Source organism: Sapajus apella, unplaced genomic scaffold (assembly GCF_009761245.1).
Source record: "Sapajus apella isolate SASKATOON/1434 unplaced genomic scaffold, GSC_monkey_1.0 scaffold162, whole genome shotgun sequence".
In the NCBI taxonomy this organism is placed as follows: domain Eukaryota; kingdom Metazoa; phylum Chordata; class Mammalia; order Primates; family Cebidae; genus Sapajus; species Sapajus apella.
This window is the reverse complement of record NW_022437102.1, coordinates 1978982-1996774: the sequence shown is the minus strand read 5'-3', so window position 1 is coordinate 1996774 and position 17793 is coordinate 1978982. Positions and strand designations below refer to the sequence as shown.

The window sequence follows — 17793 nt, the reverse complement described above, 5'->3', positions numbered from 1 at the left end:
TATATATATATATATATAACATAATTTTAAACTTTCTATAAAGCTGGGTGCATGCCTGTAATCCCAGCACTTTAGGAGGCTGAGGTGGGAGAATTACTTGAGCCAAAGAATTCAAGACCAGTTCTAACACAGTTAGAACCCATCTCTACAAAAAATTAAAAACAATTAGCCAAGCATGTTGGTATACACTTGTAGTCCTAGCTACTAGGGAAGCTGAGGCAGGAGAATCACTTGAGCCAGGAAGTTGGAGGCTGCAGTGAGTTGTACCACTGCACTCCAGCCTGGGTGATAGCATGAGATCCTGTCTCAAGAAAATCCCCAAAAACAAAAAACCCACAACCAAAAACCCCACAAACCTTTATATAAGTAGTATGAAAAATACTCTTATGCAACTTTTTTTTGCACACAATGTATGTGACATTCATGTATATTGATATGTATAGCTCTGATTCATGTTCATTGTTGCATAGTATTCCATTTCATGATTACATCATCATTTTCCATTTCTTGTTGATGAACCTTTAGGTGGTTTCTGTTTTTCAAATTATAAACAACACTTCTACAAACATTCTTTTTTTTTTTTTTTTTTTTTTCACCAAAGGACTTTAGTTACCTGGCTGAATCATCACACCCAGCCACCCATGCAGAACTTAGGAACTGTCAGCAGTCCAGGGGCTGCCTGGATCACTACTGGAGCTTGTTTCATCTCATTTTAAGGTGGAGCTTGAGGTGAGGGGAAACGGGTGTTCTCTCTCTTCCCTTCTGCCCCCTGGTCCCCTCAAGTCTAATCATATGCTACATTGGTGAGAACTGGACAGGGCACACTTGCAGGAGTGCCAGCAGCTCTGCCGTTTACTCCCTGCTTCATCTCAGGCTAGATATTTAACCTCTTTGAGCCTCAGTTTTCTTATCTGCAAAATGGGTATGATCATGCCTAACTCACAGGATTATTTGGGCAAGAAGAAATAAGGAATGTGAAACCACTTAGCACCAAATGGTGCTGAAACCTAAAGTGTAAAGTAGAAGCAAGGAGGGGAAGGAACTGACTCTGGCTTTGTGAGGGTTGGGGGAGAGGTAAAAGAAGACTCGATGATTAAGGAAGGAGAGCCAAGGCTCTGGCCTGGCAGCATCTGTCGATAAAGGAGGGAATGAAATGAAGTCCAACAAAGGAAAATCAGGAGACCACACCAGAGTGCAGAGTCAGGGAGTAACAACAGGTTGGCACTTTCAATATGAAAGAACGTGATCAATTACCTTATGGAACCCTCGTGCTACTGTGTTGTGATAGGTGGAAGTCTAGGAATGGCCCTGAAGATATCACCTTGTGATCACTGAAGCTTGTGAGTGTGATGAGACTGTTATACAATGTTGTGTTATATGGCACAGATGACCTTAAAATAAGGATGGGCCTCATCTGATCACATGAGCCCTTAAAAGCAAATAACTTTCTCAGGCTGGTGGCAGAGGAGGAAGTCAGAGTGATTCAAATCATGTAAAAAACTCAATATACCATTGCTGCTTTGAGATGAATGGGGACCAGGTATTTAGGCATGTGGACAGCCTGCAGGAGCTGAAGGTGGTCCCTGGGTGAGAGCCAGTAAGAAAATGGGACCTCACACTCACTGTCACAAAAAACTGAATCCTTCCAACAATAAGAATGACCTTGGAAGAGAATCAAGCTCCAGAGGAGAATGCATCCTGATTTCAGCCTTGTGGGAGCTTAAGCAGAGAACACTGTTGTACCACCTGGACCTCTGACCTACAGAACTGTGAGATAATAAGGAGGTGTTCTTTTAATCTGCTAAGTTTGCAGTGATTTATTAGGGCAGCAATAGAAAACAAATACACATGTCTTTGTAGAAACCAAAGCCCAAAGAGGGACGAGATTGTTTTCATGGCACACAATGGCAGAAGTGGAAGTCAAGTTTATGTGTCTTGACTCTTAATCAAGTTTATGTGTCTCAGTCAAGCACTCATCAAAAGGCACACTTTTCTGGGAATCATATGCATATCTGGGGTGTAATAAATGCTTCCCCTTATGACAGTGATAAAAAAAAATCAATTCCGTGGGCATGATTGAATGAGAACTGTGTGGCAAGTTCTGTGTTTTGTGCTTGTTGGGGTACACAGAAAGTTGAGACAAGATTTCTGCTCTCAGAGGGTTTATCATCTGCTCGGACCCATGGGCTGTACAATGAAACAGCAGAGTGAGGCAGCAAGGCAGGAAGGGGTGGGGTAGGTTGTGGCCATGTACAAGTCTCCAGAGCAAAGATAGCAATGTTTTTGGCACCAGGGACTGGTTTCATGGAAGACAATTTTTACATGGTCTGGAGTGGGATAGGGGAATGGTTTTAGGATGATTTAAGAGCATTACATTTATTGTGCACTTTATTTCTATTATCATTACATTGTAATATATGAAATAATTACACATCACACCATAATGTAGAATTAGTGGGAGCCCTGAGCTTGTTTTCTTGCAACTAGACAGTTCCCATCTGGGGGTGATGGGAGACAGTGACAGATCAGCAGGCATTCAATTTGCATAAGGACAGTGCACCCTACATCCTTTGCATGTGCAGTTCACAACAGGGTTCCTGCTCCTGTGAGAATCTAATGCCACCTCTGATCTGACTTCAGGCGCTCATGTGAGCGATGGGGAGTGGCTGTAAATACAGATGATGCTTTGCTCGCTTACCTGTGGTTCACCTTCTGCTATGCGGCCCTGTTTCTAACAGGCCATAGACCTGTCCTGGTCTGTGACCCTGGGTGGGGAACCCCTGCTCCAGGGGAAATGAGGCTATGACCAGGGTTCTGAAGGATGAGTAGGTTGTGGGTGGCTGGATAAAAGGCACAGAGTTCTCCCAAGGGTGAACGGTGCAGAGCACCACAGACTTCTCATGGGCATGCTTAGATTCTTATGAGCTCTAATAAACAAAGACCCATAGGAAGGAAGGATTTATTTTAGCCACATAATATCTTTTTTTTTTTTTTTTTGAGACAGAGTCTCTCTCTGTTGGCTAGACTGGAGTGCAGTGGCACGATCTCAGCTCACTGCAACTCCATCTCCCAGGCTCAAGCCCCTCAAGTAGCTGGGATTATCAGTGTGTGCCACCATGCCCAGCTAATTTTTGTATTTTTAGAAGAGATGGGGTTTCACCATGTTAGCCAGGCTGGTCTCGAACTCCTGACCTCAGGCAATCTGCTGGCCTTGGCCTCCCAAAATGCTGGGATTATAGGTGTAAGCCACTGTGACCAGACACTTAATATGATTTTATCTGCAATAAAGCTATTTTTCAGGGGATTGCTGAATAGAATTCTATATTTGAACTGCATGTCCTTCTCCAGGTTTCTTAAATGAAATTGGAGAAAAGTATTAATTGTTAGAAATCATGGAGTAGGCACTGTATCTGGATTTAGAGAAGACAGAAAGTCAATCTAGAAAAATTTGAGAATGTTTAAGATATTTCACAGAAAACATTTCAGAATTCATCTAAAGCAATGAATTTTCCTGATACCAGGGAAAAATTTCCTTTGCCATTTTTTACTTTGACTTGTTGAAAACAGTATTCTTTTTAGAACCTTGTATTGGCTGGCAAGACTCCGGGCTGGTGCTGGGGACACAGAAGAGATGTAATCTGGGGCCAAATTATTGGGGGCATTTGAAACCAAAAGGGGAGTTAAGGTTGCATGGATGGACAGTGGGGAAGCAGGAAAGTTCTGGAACCAGAAGGTGACCTGCCAGCCTATTTGGAATTGATTCTAAAGACACTAAATGCCACAGGTTGGGCCTGGAGTGGGAAGAGATGGTAGAGGGAGTGGGTGCACTCCCAGGAGCTTTTCCTTTTTTCTTTTTTTTAGTAACACTTCTTTATTGAAATAATAGTATTAAAATGACTATAGAAATTAAAGAAGAAAATTGTCTACAATCTTATCATCTAATTAAATCAGTGTTTGTATTGCTCCATGTTACTTTATAATTTTTATATGTTCAATAAAACCCCCAGGATGCTTTACAACGATATTAGAGGTAGAATTTTGCATCTGTCTTCTCCCTTAATGTTATACTATACGTGTTTTCTTATTTTTTCTACAGATGATTTTATTTTCCTTTATCTTCCTCCACACACCTTCTCCAGCCCAGGTAACTAATCTTACCTGACCAGTGTGTCTGGGGTGTATTCCTCCCTATCCCTTACCATGTGTAATCTTTGCAAAACATGTATGCACGGATATGGCTGAGGCTGATGTTTGTATTTTTGAAAATAGCTCTTATCTCTTAACATCACACCATACACGCCCCTCCCCCCATGTCAATAAAGATGGTCTTATCCTGATAGTTTTAATAGCTGCACCATCTACACATGCGCACATGCACTGGTTTCCCAATAATAGACATTTGTATTATTCATTGTTTCCCTCCCTCACTCTCTGCTACTATAAACAAGACTTCACTAAACATCTTTATACACCCATCCTCATGAGCTAGTGTTTTAATTCCTACAGACTAGAAGATTTTCAAAGGGAGAACCAGCAGTATTTGGAGAACTTCTTTAAGTTTCTAAAGTCAGTTGTTAGAGCTCAAGAAATGAAAGTGGGTGCCACTGCATTGCATATGGGTGAGTCACCCACCCTATTACTTCCAGGCTAAAAATGACTGTGTTTATTGAGTGTCATGTAAGGGCCAGGAATGGGACCAGACACTTTATGGATGGTAGCATCCTTTCCCTCCCCCATGTTATAGATAAGAAAACACAGCCCTTTGCTCAAGGCCAGACAGTGAAGATGGTGGTGCTGCCCTGCTGCCACCCCCACTTCCTAAGCTGTTAAATGGGTTTCACGGCCATTCCCACTTCCTTTGCCACATGCCAGCCCCTCCCCAAACATAGACAGGTCACAGAGGACAAAAAACATCTTGTCGGCTATTTTCTCTCTTCCCTTCCCAACAATAGCTTTATTTAGTTCCCTGGGGATGCTGCGGTCTGCATCAGCCTCTCATGGGCTCCCTGTCCCGCTCACATGCCCCGGGCGCTCCAGAGTGCAGCACTGCCCAATGGCGTGAGAGGCCTGACATCCTGTCAGAAGAGGCAAAACGATTTTGGAAAACAGAGATCCCCACCCAGATAAGGGCTTTACTCAAAATAATAATAAGAAACCAAAATAAGTGGGGGTAGCCCAGTGCCATGCTGAATGTTCCCTTGGGAGGATTAGAGTCAGAGATGTGGAAGCCCAGGTCAGGCTCGTCAAGCCGCATCCTCAAGCCACAGAGTCAGAGAACCAGGACTTTAGCGTGATCCAGGCAGCCTCCCACCAAAGGAGGCAACTCCTCCTATGTTCTCGACCCTGGAGATTTAAACAGGTAGTGTCTGGTCCTATGTAAGTGATAGGAAAAGCAAGATGGAGAAGAATCTGGAGGAGGAAATCAAGGTCAGAAGTCTGGGAAGACTTCTAGGAGGAGCTAGCCTCCATTCCATGCCTCCAAGGCACTGCCTGATCCAGCTCTCCTCCATGTCTTCTGTTTCATCTTGTGTGTCTCCCTCCTTCTCCTCAGACCAACCCCTACCTCTCAGTTATGTTCCAGCCCACTGCCTTTCAGTTCTTTACTGAATATGCCATGATCCCTCCAGCCACGGGTCTTCGCATATGCTGTTCCCTTTTTTCCTGAGAGACCCTTCCTCACGCTCTTTTCTAGGCCAATCCCATCTCATACTCATGTCTCCATTGAAATTCGCTGTCCTTGAAGAGCCCTCCATGGCCACTTGTCTCCAATAGGTCAGTAGGTGCTTCTGGTTAACTTCTCTATCTCACCCTGAGTTCTCCTTTCTTAGTTCTAGCCACCATTTGGAATTATACAATCTTTTTTTTTTAAGACAGAGTTTTGCTCTTGTTGCCCAGGCTGGAGTGCAATGGCATGGTCTTGGCTCACCACAACCTCCCAGGTTCAAGTGATCCTCCTGCCTCAGCCTCCGAGTAGCTGGGATTAAAGGCGTGCGCCTTCATGTCGGGCTAATTTTGTATTTTTAGTAGACACGGGGTTTGTCCATGTTGGTCAGGCTGGTCTCCAATTCCCCACCTCAGGTGATCCACCCACCTTGGCCTCCCAAAGTGCTGGGATTACAGGCGTGGGCTACCACACCCACCCATTTTTTAAAAGCTCTTTCTCTACTCCCCGTAGGTGATCTGAGGGCAGGAAGCTTTGCTTGTCTTGTTTATCACTGCATCTCTAGACTCTCCACATGGCCCAGCACACAGTAGGTGCATTTGTTGAATGAGTGTTAGTCAAAGTCTCCCATGACAAGTGGGAGAAGTCATATGCAAACAGGCAGAGTCACAAGGAATGTGGGAGCAAGGAGTCGGTAAGGTTGATTTGGGTGGAAGGTTTCTTGGGGGTGCAGCCAGAATTAGGGTGGACAGATGTAGAATGGCAAGCTTGTGAGGGGTCTGGCACCAGAAGTAGGGGTTTGAACTGTGTTTCGTGGACACCAGGCGAAACACAGGTGTTTCGAGGGTTTGGATGCAGTGAGGTGGACACCTGCAGAGCAGGCTTTAGGAAGAGTTATCTGGAGGCTGTGGAAAAAGCAGCTCGCATCCCTGGAGCTCTTAGTATGTGCCAGGCATGGGACTAAGACCTTACATAGATTGCCCCATGTAAGCCTCTGACACTTCTATGAGGGAGCTGCTATCTTTATTCATTTTACATACCTAGAAATAAAAGCAAAGAGAGGTAAAGTTTCTAACATAAGATCACTCAGGAAGAAAATGGAGGAGCTACAGCCAGAGCTGTCTGCTTCTGGACTACTATGGTCATCCAGCACTTCCCCTGTGCCCAGAACTGGAGCACGTGGGTGGAGGCCAGCAGACCTATTAGAACAAGACTGGCTGCTGTCATCACCGGGTAGAGCAGGACAAGGTGGCAGCAGCATGAACAGAGGTAAGAAGGACGCCAGTTCACTTCTGGCTCCCACATTTACAGCTGTGAGCCCTTGGGCAAGTCACCAACCACTCTGTGACTCAGTTTCCTCATGCCCCAAATAGGAAGATCACTTGAATCCCACCAGATTGATGGGAGGAATGGACATTATAATAGATTTCGGTCACTGAGGAGTTGGTCACTGAATGACTATCGCTAATGGAGAGGTGCAAACGAACTTAGAGGATGCCCAGGGTCAGGCCTGGAGTAGGACGGCAGTCTGTCCTTGTTCTCATCTCCTCCACATCTATGATTTCAGGCACACGGCTGCAAGGGTGGGCCGGGGGATATCAAAGGCTGATCCATCACTTGTTGGAAGCAGGAAGGGAAGGGAAGGGGAAGGAAGCCTGAGGCCTAGGTTGTGAGCAGGGAGCACATTATGAAGCCTTTGACAGAAATGGGGTATCCCGGAAATGGGGTTTGTGGTAGACATTTAAAGCAGACTCATTCAATAGAGAGCACGGGAGCATCCCAACAGCTGCTTCATAAAGCATAACCTTGGTGTATAGCATCTGACAGACTCTCCCTGGAATTTTAAGCACAGCACATACAGACACTCCCATCAGGAGGAGCACAGACAAGGTGACCTTTGCAACTCCTCTCCAATTCTGCCATGTTGTGACAAATCTACAAAATGCCACCAAGTGAAACACAGAAACACAAATATGTTAAGACAAAACTCCATGGCTTACAGGGCTCTGTGTCATCTGACCCCTGCCTTCCTTCTGCTCTGAACTCATCTTACCCATACTCCCCTATCAGCCTCTCGGTCCCAGGCTCACTGGCTTTCTCTCCAACCCTGAAACTAGTGCTATCCCCTCTGGCCACAGGCCCTTTGCATGTACTGTTTTTGTTGCCTGCAGCGAAGTCCCAATCTGTTCCTCTTCATTCAGCCAACTCTTCTGCATGCTTCAGATGTCAGCTCCAATGTCACCTCCCCAAGCAGCTGGCTTGCAACTCCCTGCCTAGGTCACAGCCTGCTCACCTCTTCCTCCTTCTTAGCCATTTTAAATGGATCCCTGTGATTGCTGAGGAATGTCTGACTGTCAGAAGTGGTGGGTCAGTGTCTGTGGCTGTTCAACATTGACCCCTCAAGCCTTTCCTGAATGACAGACCTGTCTCCTGACCCTGGCCACCAGGTGCTTCTGCAGAACTTGCAACTCAGCATTTCCAAACAACTGCATGAACTCCCATAAAAAATGCTCTCTCCTTTTCCTGTACCCCAGCTTCAGTCAATGCTGCCACCACCCACCCAGGTGTCCAAGATAGAGATCCTGCCTGCCTCCATCCTTATTCCTGTGCTGAGCCTGGTCAGGCACACAGGAAGGCCCAGGAGATATTTGCAGAGTGAGGTCTGTGGTCTCCCTACCCATCCTGGAGCTCTCTGCCTTTCTAATCCCACCTCTGAACTCTCTGCGTCACCTCCTTCCACTTTTCGTGTGTCTTAGAAAAATACCAGTAGCATATTCAGAAAAATTAAAACGAAACCTGCCCTACCAAAAAACAAATATTCCTTTTTCTTACATTTCCTGTTTCCCTGAGAAAAGGAATAGTAAAAAATAAACAAACTGATAGGATGGTAATATTTGTCTGCTTTTCTTGTTCTTGCCTGTGTGATGTTTATAGCATAGAACAGGTTCAGTCTCCTACAAGGATCCTCCTGGGTGACACTCACCCTGCAGACAACATCCTCAGCAAACTGGCTCTGGGGAGGGTTTGAATGATCCTGAATGACTGGGAGGTGAAGACCACCCTCAGTCCCATGGCTACATGCAGCCACAGGATTGCAAACCCTCTGGGCTTGCCATTACAATTTACTTTTTTTGATAGTCTTGTTCCAGCTGCATCTGTAGATGGGGAAAAGAACCCCTTTCAAAGTCAGATGATCCTTTCAAAAAAATTATTTATTTTTGAGATGGAGTCTCACTCTGTCACCCAGGCTGGAGTGCAGTGGTGTGATCTCGGCTCACTGCAACTTCCATGTCCTGGGTTCAAGCGATTCTCCTACCTCAGCCTTCTGAGTAGCTGGGATTATAGGCACACGCCACCATGCCCAGCTAATTTTTTAATATCTTTAGTAGAGGCAGGGTTTCACCATATTGGCCAGGGTGGTCTTGAACTCCTGACTTCAAGTGATCCACTCACTTCGGCTTCCCAAAGTGTTGGCATTACAGGTGTGAGCCACTGCACCCGGCCAAAGTCAGATGATCCTAAATATGGGAATTACTGTTCTTCTTAGTTACTTCAGAAAATAGTAAAATAGCAATTACTTCACTATCCACATTTCTTTACTTTAGTTGATGTTCACACATATAATGGCTTAAGATTAAAGATAAATGTAAACTTTTGTTTAAAAGTACTGTTGTCTTGGCATTGCATAGGACAAATACTGTTTACTTGGGACGGTAGGCAAAGGCATTTCTTCTGGTTCAGGGAAAGTATTTGTGCAGTGCCATGAAATTAGGTGGAAGAGAGAAGGTAGGCTTTGAAGCCAGGCTGACTTGGGTTTAAATGCCAATAGTGTCAGTTCCTAGGGGGATACCCTTGGGCAAGTTTCTTTCTTTTCTTCTTCTTTTTTTTATTATACTTTCTGGGATACATGGGCAGAATGTGCAGCTTTGTTACATAGGTATACATATGCCTTGGGCAAGTTTCTTAGTCTTTCCAGTCTCAGTTGCTCTATCTGTAAATTGGAATAAGCATACCGAAAGGTTGTTGTGAAGATGAGTTTAAGTTTTCATGTAAAATACAAGTTATAGATATCTGGATTCTAGCCAGAAATTCTTTGGAGATAACTTAAACAAATATGCAGTTAAAATAAGTACCACTCCCCCTTCTTCAAAACTTGATACAGCCATGGCCATTGCTCTTTTTTTTTCTTTTTAAAAAGTTCTCCTTTTTGTACTATTTATTGTAAAAATATCTGCTTTGAAATTATTTTTAAAGTCGTCATTAAATTGAATAATGAGCTTATCTGATATTCCTTATACAAAGAATGATTCTATATATTTATTTATCTGTGCAGAAACATACTTAAACTCTAGTGATGGCACCCTGCCTTGTGCTTTGTTTTTTTAAGAGACAAGGTCTTTCTCTGTTGCCCAGACTGGAGTACAGTGATGTGATCACAGCTCACTGTAATCTGAAACTCCCGTACTCAAGTGATACTTCAGCCTCAGCCTCCCCAGTAGCTGGGATTACAGGTATGTCCCACCACACCCAGCTAATTAAAAAAAATGTTTTTTTTTTTAGGATACAGGGTCTCGCTTGGTTGCCCAGGCTGATCTCAAATTCCTAGGCTAAAGCAACCCTCCCACCTCAGCCTCTCCAAGGTTTGGGATTTCATGTGTGAGCCACTGCACTTGGCCTCTGCCTGGTTTTTATCCTGTAAATCTTGCACAACCTTTTTATGTAATTCAGTGAAATCTGACCTACCATAGCTGCAGAGATGGTGCCTGAATTTTTAAACTGTTTAAAGCTGTTATTTCACAGCTTTATTGAGACACAATTCATATACCATAAAATTCACCCTTTTAGAAATAAACAATTCAGTGCTTGTAAGATATTCACAGAATTGTGCAGCCATCACCACTACCTAATTTTGGAATGTTTCCATCACTTAAAAAGAAACCCGATACATAATACCAGTCGTTCCTCATTTCTCTGGAGCTCCTTCCAGCCTCTGATGACCAATGCTATACTTTCTATCTCTACAGATTTCCCTATTCTGGACATTTCACACACATAGACTCACATAATATGTGACTTTTATGACTAGTTTCCTTCATTTTCTATGTGTTTCCAAGGTTCATCCATGTTATAACATTTATCAGTGCTTCATTCCTTTTTATTGCCACACAATATGTTGTATAGATGGTGTCTGACGTTTAAATACACGTTGGAATGGCCTGGATATGTATTTCCAGTGATTGCAGACCATGAAAGCAAATGAATGTCCTAGCAAATCTTAAGAATATGGGTAATACTTTGGCAATGCCCCAATCAAACATGATCACTATATGGGGCATGTCATGAATATTTAACATTTGGGAGGAAGGAGGATTTTACAGGTGAACCAACACTAGTTTGCAGGGTCTTGTATCCTGTGTAAAACCTTTTCTGTCTTATCCCCCATTGTATTTTCGGCCCTTTGAGAGCAGAGGGCTTAAGCTAGATCTTTTGTACAATTATTGGGGTGAGCAAGATTTCTGCTTCCGGCTTATTCTTACTCACGTTGTCATTTATGAACAACTTGATAAAGAGAAGGGCTAAGAAGGAAGAATGTTCAGGTGCTGTGACGTGATAAGAAACATGTATTTAGTCTATGCTTCCAGTTCCTGAGAGAGCTCCTGAAAGCCTCGTAATTTCCTGAGTGACGGGGTGCTACGAGCATCTTTTGTTGTAATGAGGCCACTCTTGGTGGGCTCCTGGATAGCTTCAGGATGGGGCTGGTCACCAGATGGAGGCTTGAATCTTTCAGTCCTACCCTTCATCCTCCGGGAAGGAGAGAAGGGATAGAGATTAAGTTAATAATTGTTCATGCCTATGTGATGAGGCCTTATAAAAATCCCTAAACTACGAGGTTGGAGAGCTTCCAGGTTGCTGAATACCTTCGCATGATAGGAAGATAGTGTGCCCCAACTCCATGGGGACAGAAGCTGCTGTCCTTGGGACCCTTCTGGATTTTGCCCTATGTTCCTCTTCATCTGACTAATCTTTGTATCTTTTCTAACATCTCTTAAAATAAACCAATAAATATAAGCAAAGTGTCTCCTGAATTATGCGAGTAGCTATAGCAAATTATTAAATATGAGTAGGGAGTTGTGGGAACTCCAACTTGTAGTCAAGTCAGATAGCAGTGTGGGTACCCTGGGCACCCAAATTTGCAGCTGGCATCTGAAGTGGGGGACAGTCTTGTGGGACTGAGCCCTTAACCTGTGGGATCTGTGCTAACTCCAGGTAGTTAGAGTCAGAATTGAATTCAATTGCAGGACACCCGGTTGGTATCCACAGAGAATTGGATAATTGCTTGGTATGGAAAACCCACACATTTAGTGTCAGAGTATTGTGAGTAGAAAAACAGTTTCGCTTTAGGGGCTAAAGAAGAAAGTATAGAGAAATATTGGAAGCCAAGCATGGTGGCTCATGCCTGAAATCCCAACATTTTGGGAGGCTAGGCAGAAGGATCACTTGAGGTCAAAAGTTAAAGATCCGCCTTGGGCAACATAGTAAGATCTTCTCTCTATAAAAGAAAAAAAATTAGCCAGGCATGGTGGTACATGCCTGTAATCCCAGCTACTTGGCAGGCTGAGGTGGGATGATCACTTCAACCCAGGAACTGGAGGCTGCAGTAAGCAGTTGCACCACTGAACTCTAGCCTGGGTGACAAAGTGACCGCGTGTCCTAAATATAAATAAACTATATGGTTTGGCTCTGTGTCCTCATCCAAATCTCATGTTGAACTGTAATTCCCAATGTTGGAGGAGGGACCTGTTGGGAGGTGATTGGATCATGGGGGCAGATTTCTCCCTTGCTGTTCTTGTGATGGTGAGGAAGTTCTCATGAGATCTGATGATTTAAAAGTGTGTGACACTTCCCTCCTCTCTCTCTCCTGCCACCATGTACAAATGTACCTGCTTCTCCTTCACCCTTCCACCATGACTGTAAGTTTCCTGAGGCCTCCTCAGCCATGCCTCCTGTACAGCCTATGGAAATGCGAGTCAATTAAGCATCTCTTTCTTTCTTTTTTTTTTTTTTTTTTTTAATAAATTGCCCAGTCTCAGGTAGTTCTTTATGGTGATGTGAGAATGAACTAATACAATAAACAAATAAATAGATAAATAAATAAATACATTGGTACGGGGTACCATGAGCAGGATGGGAGAGAGAATTATCTCTAGCCCTCCCTCCTCCTTACAATGCCATTGCCTCCTCCCTTCTGAAAATGACCTTCATTTTTCAAAGGCTCTTATGCCATGGCTAACTTTGGAGGCATTCAAAGGGGAAGTTCTGAGGTGTGGAGTTAATCCAACCAATAAGGAAAGCTAAAGTTGTGTTTGCCCTGATATATTTATTTCCATGTTTATTTGAGCTTTGTGAAGGCAAAGATGGTATTCATTTTGTTCATTGATTGCCCAGCAGGGAGTAGGTGCTCTGTAAGTATTCGTTGATGGGATTCATTGAACGAATATAGGCACATAGATTGCCTAGAGCTCTATAAACATCAGGAGCTGTTGTTGCTACCATCATCATTATTATGTATTGACTGAACTGCCTTTAGAGGTGCCCTCTCCCCTGTGTCAAACCTTTTGCTATTCCAGGTGACTGGTGCTGTCCTGGTGTCTTTGTTGTTATTCAACCCTGCCTAGGGTGCACCACCCTTTCTTTAGCCTCTCCTTCACCCTTCCTTCCATTTGTGGAAGAGGCTGCAGACATAGTGAGTACTTAAAAGTACAGGCTTTGAAGCCAGACCACCTGGGCTTGAATCTCACTCTACCACTGCTGAGCTGTGTGTCCTTGGGCTAGTTGCTTCAATTCTCTGTGATTCACGTTCTGCATTTATAAATAGGGCTAAAAGTAGGAGGCTTCACAGAGGTTGTCTTGAGGTTAAAATGAGTTAACCTACATAAAGCACTTAGCTGGGTGTACAGGGAGTGCTGGCTTTTGGTATTGTTATTGTTAACCCAACTCCACTCCTGTAACTGCTATTCCATCTCACTCCATTGCTCTCAGCTTTCCAAAGAGATACCCGACAGGAGGAATCGGGGCTTCCGTGGTGGAGGCTGGCAGGGGTTTAATGGGCTACCTGTGTTCCATGTATCTGCAGCAGATGGATGTGTGTTGGTAACAGGGAAGGATGCCCTGAGATACTGACTTTGAGCCCAAAGTGAGAGATGGACAAGGTTCACGCCAGCTCTTTCCTGGGCCTGGGGTCAGACAGCTCTTCATGGACACAGTGGAGGGATTTGATGACCCCTTGAGGGTTATTTCAGCTGCCAATACCCCCAGTCTTCTTCATTACACTATACTGGGGTCTCCCCTTGACTGGACAAGGATGTGAACCCTGTCCGACCAGATGTGGTTAGGTGGGGACTCACAGATCAACCAGAGCAGCAGAGCTCCTTCATCACACAGAGGAGGAAACGGAGGCCTGGGAAGCAGAGACTGTGGGCAGGTCCCATTTCTAGTCACCATCCTTCAATCTCCACATCATTCTATGTTTATAGTTATTATTAATGAGATACAAAGGGCAGAAGGCATTGCCTGAACCTTATAAATAAGGAAACGGAGGCTTAAGATTATAAAATAAAGCTGTGAAACCCAAGCCCTTAAAACTTAAGAGCGGGGGCCCCCTCCTTGGAATCCAGAAGTAGTTTTGTTCCATCCCAGGTCTTTTGTACTGGAAAAAAAATTTATGGAACACATACCGTGCTAGGCCTCTGGAAGCAGCCCCTGACTCCAAGGGACCTTTTATTCTGCAAATTCCAGACAAATGTTGAAAAAAATACTGACAATGTGCAAGAATGGTTGGAAGCTAAAAAATTACCCACATTGTGGTTGGGAGCCAACAGTGATGGACATACTGCTAAGTGCTGATGTGCATTTACCTCCTTTGATCCTCGCAATGATCCTTTGAAAGCTACAGATGGGGGGCTGGGTGTGAGTAGCTCACGCCAGTAATCTCAGCACTTTGGGAGGCCAAGGGGGGCAGATCATGAGGTCAGGAGTTTGAAACCAGTCTGGCCAATATGGTGAAACCCCATCTCTACTAAAAATACAAAAATTAGACAGGTGTGGTGGCACGTGCCTATAATCCCAGCTACTTGGGAGCCTGAGACACAAGAATCGCTTGAACCCAGGAGGTGGAGGTTGCAGTGAGTTGAGATTGTGCCACTTCACTCCAGCCTGGGCGACAGAGCAAGACTCCATCTCAAAAAAAAAAAAAATAGAAAAAGGAAAAGGAAAGAAACTACAGATGGGGAAATGGATTCAGGAAGGGGACAAGAGGTACAGGGTCACAGTAATCAACAGGGCTTGGCTCTATCCAGCTCTGCCTTTTTCTGGAGGAGGTGGGAATAGTCACCAGGTGGGAATGCCACTGCTCTCAGTTTAGGAAGTGGGCTTTGAGGGAATGCATGCTCTAATGAGGGAATCAAACTTGTAAGAGGCTGGCCGTGAAGCAGTTTCAAACCCACCCCGGTGTTTGAAACATCACTGCAGTGTTCAGAGAGATATGACACAAGGCTCTTTTTCTCACCTGTTTGCAGGGAGTGGAGGTTTGGGAAGAGGAGGGCCATTCTGGGGCTTGTTTGTGGCAGGGCTGGGCAAGAGGAGGTCCTCCTGGGAGAAGGGGTATCTAGGTATGACCAGGACAGCTTTTCAGCTGCAAAGTGGAGGGAACATAATGGGACTGTATTCTCCCTAACTTCTGCGAGTTAACACGTGGGAAAGGATTGGCGGAAAGTGAAGCTCCAAGACCCTCCCTGGGTCATGACTGGCCTGGCAGATGGAGCCTTCCTAGGCACCTGAGGCTCCCTAGGAATGCAGGATGCCAGGAGTTCCCTGCAAGCTGTGAGGAGAGAGGGGCACTCCCTTGGACCTAGCCAGTAGCTGGAGGGGGGTGACAGCACTGAGTTTCTGTGTAGGAACCCCCAGGGAAGGGTGCAGGGTTTGCAGGGCCTGCTCTCCTGCATGGGGGCAGGAGGTGAGGGGTAGCAGGAGCCTCGCGGTGGTGAGCTGGTCCATGGTCCTTTATTGCAGGTTCAGTGGCCCAGGATAAGCTGGAAAACTTCCAGCATCTCTTACAGAGGGGAAAACGACCAGAGCCCAAACAAGACTGGGGCCTTGTGCCAAGGGTGAGACGTGTCTCTGGCTCAGGGGCCCCTTTAAGGAAGGAGTCATTGCTGACACCCGGTGATGATGATAGAGGCTGCAATTGTTCAGTGTCTCCTTGTGGCGGTCAGGCAGCAGTAGCTGCACAGACAAAGGGCGTTGAATCCACACAAGAGCCCTGTCATAGTGCTGAGTATAACAGTATCCCGAGTTCACAAACAAGACCACTGGGACTGAATTCAATAGCTTGTCCAGGCAAGACTGAAGCCAGAATCCATGCTTGGGGACCAGATTGCCTCTCTGGGGGACACGGAAAGGACCCTGATCCTACCCTCGAGGGGTTCCCAGGCTGGTTGGAGCAGCAGATCCATAAGCAAATGATTTCAACCCAGAAATGGAAATATTCAGGAGAATTAGGAAGAAAAAATGCCACAGAAGCAAAGAAGAGTGAATGGTCACCTGCGGAGGAGAGGAGGTTGTTGAAAGAGGCATCATGGACAGTGGACAAGGAGACATTTGCACTGAGCTTTGCTGGTCAAGCAGGAGTTTGCCAAGCAGAGGAAAGGACATTCCAGGCAGAAGTAGCCACAAGGGACACAAGGCACAAAGGTGTGAAAGTGGTTGGAGGATTCAGGAAACAGAGGTGGGAGGTCGGTGGAAAGTGCCCTGGGAGGGCAGGGCTGGCCCAGGTTTCACATCTAAGAAGGGCCTCAAATAGAGATTCCTCAATGGTCTCTCCCAATGAGGGTAGACACACAGTTCCTGCACCGTGTGTGTGTGTATGGAAGTGGGTGTGCATTAAAAACATTGGCTTGTTAAATGTGCACATTCAAACTGTACCACAAATTCAGTTCTTCTGCCCCCAACCAACTTGGAGCCTCAACAAAAAAGAAGGACTTTCCTCATCTGTCAGAAATACCTGCTGACATATTTTCAGATGAAAGGACATGTTTTGGATTTGCTTTAAAATAATCCAGTGTGGGGTGGGAGTAGGGATGGGTAGGGATGTGGGAGTGATGAGATTGGGCACCTCCTGGATCTGGGCGATGGCCACGCGGAGGCACCTCACATCGCTGACTCTGCTTTTGCCTACGTTTGAAGATTTCCATAACACTTTTTTTTTTTTTTTTTTAACAGAGAGAGGCCCCCTTGTTCTGAGTCATCCTGTGGAGCTCAGGATGTTCAGTATAGAGAGAGAGAAGGATGAATGATGGGGTAGCGGGGTGGGATCCAGGGCTGAAAGGTATACTTGGAACTGAATTGTAAAAAGCCTCATAAACTATTCTGAGAAATTTGGACTTAATCCTGCAAATAGTGGGAAGCCCAGTAAAGAATTTTTAGCAGGGGAGTGACACCATTGGAATCTCATTTAGGAAAGAACCCTTCTCTGGCTGGTGCCTGGAAGATGGGAGTGGTGTGTGTATGGGAGACAGGATTAGGGAGAGGAGGGGTTGGGGTCAGGGAGAGGACCTTGCCCAAGGCTTCTGGAGAGCTTGTCAGCTGTGAGTGTAGGTGGGGGACCTGCCTTCTCCTCTATGGTGTTACTGGAGCAGGATCTCTTCTGAGCAAGGCCTCTTCTATCTCTGCCTTTCTAGTACGCACTCTACTGTGATTTCTTATCACAATAAACAATTCCTTATTCAATACATCAATAAGGATCACTTAGTGACTCTCCCCTGGCTAGATCTTGCCTATCTCAGACTCTTCTTGCCCCCAGAGCCTGGCATGACATCTGGTAATAAACCACTGCTGAGTGAATATAGAAATGTATAGCACAGGGTTCTCCCTAATCACTAAATCTTTGAGGATGGAATGACCAAATCCAGCACAGTGCCTGACACAGAGTTGTAGGGTAGCCCCTCAGTAAATGAGTGGGAGCTGAACGGAGCTCATGTGAAATTGTAGGAAACTGGTGCCTGAGTAGGGTGAGGAGGGTTCAGATCTCCCCTTAGGAAAAAGCAATCTCCTCCCAGCACAAGAGCTTCCAAAAA

At 45.2% G+C, this 17793-nt stretch overlaps 1 protein-coding gene across 4 annotated transcripts in view; it reads right to left on the bottom strand.

Annotated features, from left to right (window-relative positions):
* SYN3 (synapsin III) overlaps positions 1-17793 on the bottom strand; it is a 493528-nt gene that overhangs the window by 78976 nt on the left and 396759 nt on the right. The gene's annotated exons all lie outside the window — the stretch shown is intronic.